This window comes from Dasypus novemcinctus, chromosome 30, assembly GCF_030445035.2.
Source record: "Dasypus novemcinctus isolate mDasNov1 chromosome 30, mDasNov1.1.hap2, whole genome shotgun sequence".
NCBI lineage: Eukaryota > Metazoa > Chordata > Mammalia > Cingulata > Dasypodidae > Dasypus > Dasypus novemcinctus.
In genome coordinates this window covers 16,757,395-16,763,031 of record NC_080702.1, presented here as the reverse complement: position 1 = coordinate 16,763,031, position 5,637 = coordinate 16,757,395, and the positions used below count along the sequence as shown (strand labels likewise).

The following is a 5,637-nucleotide window of genomic DNA, read 5'->3' as shown; positions in this document are numbered from 1 at the left end:
TGAATGACAAGGAGGAAAAAGAGCTGTACACAAACAAGGTGAAGAACATTCCAGAAAGAAAGAAAGTTGTGCAAAAGCACTAAGGCAAGAAAAAGCTTGGTTGGTTCAAGAAGCAGACTTTCAGAAAGCTAGTGGCTGAGTGACTGGAGAGAGCAAGGGGCAAATGGTAGAGGGTGAAGTGAGAACAGAGGCCAGATTGTGAAAAATTTTACTCTTACAGACCATGGTAAAAACATTGGATCTTACATTCTGACTTGAGTAGCCACTGCAGGGCTTTAAGCATGGGAATGATTGGATCCAGTTCATATTTTGTTTCTTCAATCCCACTGTCCCTAACTAATTCTACATTTCATAGGAAGTAAAAGATTTTTTTTTTAATTACAAAGAATGTAATTGTTTTCCCTCATACTTCAAAATTCAAAAGCTGCTGACTTGTTTTGTAAAGAATGGTTTTCAGCCAAGGATGAGTTTTGTCCTCCAGGGACACTTGACAATGTCTGGAGCCATTTTTTTATTTTAATGATGAGGGTGTGATACTGGATCTAGTAGGCAGAAGCCAGAGATGCTAGTAGATATCCTACAATGTAAAGCCTCACTCTCCCCACAATGCCCTGTCTGGCCCAAAATATCAATATTGCCAGGGTTTAGAAATTGTGCAGTAAAAGAAACTCAAACAATAGAATTGGAAGGACACTTATGACACTTGATCTAAAATATAAGAAGTGACTTTTGCTTGACTTGATGCTGGCCTCTTTACTCAAAAGATCCAACAACTCACTAATAAATAAATACATAAATGCATTTATATGAATAGACCAAAAACAAAGCAGTCAGACCTCAGCTATGAGCTTTCCAACCAGTGATCAGTGTAGCTGGAGGGAAGAGTTCAAGAAAGAAACACTAACCTGTGTGACTGCATTTCAAACTCACCACAGCTTTCAACACATTGCTTATCAAAACAATTATATTCACTTTGATAGACAGCCAGGAAATTGTTTTTTCAAACTCTTCCCTGGGATAGAAAATCTACAGCTTCTCCAATACTCCTCAATGTAGATCTTACACACAGCAATGTCCTCCTGAACTCCGCTATCTCCTTGAAGAGTAGGCAAATGCTCAAACATATGGCTTCAATAAAGTAGTGGTCATGCTATGTATATTTTCACTTTAGGACAACCAACTTTCTTAGTGTGGCATTTATTCTCCAGTTGAATTTTACTCTCATTTCATCTGGAGGAAAATTGTCTGAAGATGTGATAGTATTATATTTCAGCCATTGTAGTTTTATTCTTTGTAATTAATAATACAATTGCTGTGTACTTCTCATTTTTGATGCAGTGCAAGAGAGACTTGGCAGTTGGAAGAGTTTACAAAATGTATTATATTGTGTTGCTTAATACCACATTAAGGAATCTTCCTTGCCTCTATAGCAGTTCTGTTCCCTACATTCCAATGAGACTGTAAGTTACTTTGGTGGGGAAAAGAGGAAAAAGAAGTCTATACTTTTAAATTGTTTCTTTTTTTCTGGTTTCTTATTTATATTTATATTATTCCATAACCTATATGATGGTTAAGGATACTGATCTGCAGAAGCATATAACTCAAACATAAGACTATTTTCTTTTCCTCTGATAGCTTTATGAACATAATCAAGACTTTGATACAGTCTTTGCTAGTCAATATTATAACCCTGCTAATGTTTATGAATATATATAACTAATTTCCATTTTAAGCATTTACCTCTCACTAAAAATAAATTCCCTGTAATTCTGTTCAAATTAAATATTGTTTAAAAGTCTACCAGAGCCTGTCTCCTCTGTAAGAATAACAAAATAAAGTTATTTCATAGATATGTAAGACTGTTCTAGTGTAAAATAGTCATAAAATTGATGGTAAGATATTACTATGTTCTTCAACATACTGTCTAAGTATATAGGAAAGAGAAGAAAGGAAAAGGTTGCTCAAGAGGAAGATTTGTTATTGAATTGAAATAATAGAAGATTAAGAAAAGGATTTTTATTCAAAGGGAAATATAACATTCCACTTTCCTGATGAATTGTTGCAGTGTTAAAGTTAATCAATTCTGCTTGGTAGGTGCTCTGATGTTAAACTCCTAGAATGAAATATTAACTAGTCATCCTATACTTGAAAAAGAAGCTATGCTAATACTCTAGCCTCCTCTCTCAAAAAAAGAGAAAAGAAAAAGAAAGCAAAGAAAAGAAACAGAAAAAGAAACCAAAATGGAAAGGGAAAAGAAGAGGGGAAGAGAAAGGGGAGGGGAGTGGAGAAGATAAGGAGAGAAGAGGAAAATGTGCAGGCTAGGAGGAAGAACTTTAACTGAGTTTAGAATTCATCATCGAAATAATAATAATAAAAAAGGTAAGTTTCAGGATGCTCCAGGAGCAAGGAAAAACTAAATTATGAAAATCATAAAGACAGCTTCTAGTCAAACCACCCACTTCAGTAATGACCACTGCACCACACAGCTTGTCAAATTTCACACCCCCTTGGAAGCCATGATTACATTAACCATAACCAACTTCGTACCCTACTGGGCCAACATGCTCAGGGAGCTGATAAACCAGATTTGGGCATTCAGCTTCAAGTATTTAGAGAACAATAATAAGATCTGGTCTGCTTACTCATTGTAGCTTTTGAATATCATGCATTGCTGCACAAAATGTCACTCTTTAAAGATAAAGAAGTTATATCCTCCAGTAATCAACTTTCATCAGTTATTTAGGTTCAAGTCGCCAGCACTTGGTGAGAGTATTCCTTTGTAAACATACTTGGATTTCATGCTGCTTTGTTACGTGGGTACTTGCATAATTTATAGCCTGAACACTTGGATAAGGATTATAGGATATCTGTGCCCGGTGCATACATTTTGTTCTTTCATTTGACCAAGCATTTACTTTAAAAAGATAATATTAATAATTTCACCTTCTCATTTTTCCTTAATTTTTTTGTTAAATTATAATTAGTGTAAAATAAAATGGGTTTTACTCTTCTCTCTACTTTTTGTACCTTGCTCTTTTTGCCTAAGTCCCTAAAGCAGGCAGAAGGACAATTTTTACTTATTCATCTTGAGTGTAGCTTTTCTCAATAAGTTTGATTTTTTTAATCTCCATCATCACACAAGCCTCCTTGGCAAGAAATGGGGAATTCTATTCCTCTTAATATTCTGTGGAAGGTTGAATTACATATCCCAGGGAAAAGAAAAAACAAACCATCAAACTTGTTCTTAATCATAATCCATTCCTGTGGGTGTTACTATTTTGGTTAAGATGTGGCCCAACTGAATGAGGTTGGGCCTTAATCCTAATCTTCGAGGCCTTATGGAGGAGAAGAAGCTGGAAGTCAACTGAGCCCAAAAAAGAGAGGACGTTGCCGTGTGATGGGAAAGCCAAGGAACCCAAAGATTGATGGCCAGGCAGAACCTACAGATTCTGGGAGAAAGCAAGCAAGTCTCTGAAACCATGAGCTAATACATTCCTGTTGATAAGCCACACCATGTGTGGTATTGTCCTAGAGCTGGCAAAGTAAGACATATCCAACATATATTTCTTAAATAATCTGTTCTCTTTTAAAAGTAAAAAAACTAGGGTGCATTACCAAACCGTTAATCATTTCATGAAAAGCCCCCAAAATCCATTCATAAAGTGGAGTATATTTACAGTTAAGACATAGATAAGGTATCTATCTATCTATAATCATCTTAATTCCAAATTATTCAAAGAATTAAGGCAAAAGTATGAATTGGAATATATCACTGGCACCTCACACTCAGCATTAAATTTGTTATCAGTGCCTTTGCACAGTCTGGAAAATGCAGTGGTGTTTATTATTTCTTGAATGCCTCCTAAGAAAACAGCTGATAAAATACGGAATAACACAAATGAATGCATAGATAATGTTTGGTTTTCTGGTGTTCCCAAGGTGATGGTAGAGAAGAAATAGTTGTTTTATCAGGAAGAACTCCATACCCTCTCAACCGAAATGACATCTTTTTTTTTTTGCTTTTAAAACAGGGTTTTTAATTGTGTGTTCCAAAGCCACTATCTCTTTTTTAGTAAGCCGTATGCACTGGCTACACTCTTGGGGGAAAAAAAACGAATAGATCAAAGATAAGAAACAGCAATAGCTTGTTCAATTTGATACTCATGCTCCTTACCCACATATTCTGAGAGGAAGACGACAAAGAACGCAGTAACCAGGTCATTAATTCCCTGGACATACCCACTAGCAGGGTGTCGGATGGCCCAAATAAAGAGAATTCTCTCGAAGATATCCTGTACAGGTGGTCACTGGAACAGTGGAATGAGAGGATTTGTCCTTGGAATGCCAATGTGAATCTGTCTGTAGGTGTCCTGGTGGTGCTCCTCATTTCGAGAGTCATAATACTGCTCAATGAAGCCAAAATACTCCTCCCGCTTCCTCTGCAGGGTCAACTTCCTCCTCTCAGTGTTTGTGGGGAGATAGCCCTCATTAGGCAAGAAGGACTGCGTGAGGCTCACACTGCCCCACAAGGTAGGCAGAACTCACCGACAGGAGTCTCCAGGTTACAGGACGAACCCGCCTGGGAACCCCTGGCCAGCCACACTTCCTCAGTTCATCTAAGTCAGTGTTTCAGCTGGAGAGAAGCTGACGGAACTATTCTAGGTGGGTTTTCTCCTGGACAGTCATTGGGGGAGCCCCAGAAGCATTCTGGTCTGAGATCCGGGCAATGAAGGGGATGATGGGTTGGAACTGCTGTTCGTGGAGAGTGTTCCTCAGGCATGTATCGCTGGAGTTTCTGGACAGTTGGGCATCACTGCTGGACTTTATGACCTTGTGGCTGGCAGGAACTTCAGGTGTTGTTGACTGGGACCGTTCTGGTTTCACCCTCAGCTTGCTGTGGTTTTCCAGCACCTGGGCTGCAGTTGCCAAAGCAACCTTTGAGTTCAGGGTTTGGAACGAAGGTGAGGAAAAGTCCTCTTCTTCATCATCACCAATGTCCCACGCATCACTGGTATTCCAGGCAAACTCATGAAAACTGGAGGCCTTCTTATTCTTCAGAGGAACTGCATTGACTTTTGACCGCTCTTTAATGAAGTTTTTGGTGAGCAGTGGGTCCAGAGGAGGGTGCTGTGCTCCATACACAGGCTGGATGCTCCCCGGCAGCTTGGCGCTCCTCTTCCAAAATTGCGTGCTGTTCTCAATGGCCATTGCTCTGGCCCAGGGTAGGCATTGTAGGTGGGCCAGTGGGGGACCCAGCCAGACGCCCCCAGACCCCGCAACCCGAGGCCCAACCCAGGCCGCTTCCCCGGCGGTCACCCGCTCCCAGCTCCCGGGGGCGCCATCTTGGATGTGGGTGACCCTCCACCCAGAGGCGCTGCCTTTGGTGGGCTTCTCAGGCTGTGGACAGGCGGACCAATGGGGAGAGGGATTCCTGCATGCCCTTAAAGCTGACCGGTAACATCAACGACGTCATTTTAATAACCATTTACTCCATCAGTGAACATGAGGTTGAATCAAGTTATCGACATGTACTTACATAATATAGATTCTTATTTTGTATACTGTTAATGAGACAGATAAATAAATTACAGTTATGTAGCTATTGATATATGAACACACTTGTGTTGCTAATATGAA

General features: G+C 39.6%; 1 pseudogene; it reads right to left on the bottom strand.

Moving 5' to 3' along the window:
- Positions 1–4,115: 4,115 nt before the first annotated feature.
- Positions 4,116–5,268, bottom strand: LOC101444754 (TBC1 domain family member 22B-like; annotated as a pseudogene).
- Between the last annotated feature and the right edge of the window lie 369 nt (positions 5,269–5,637).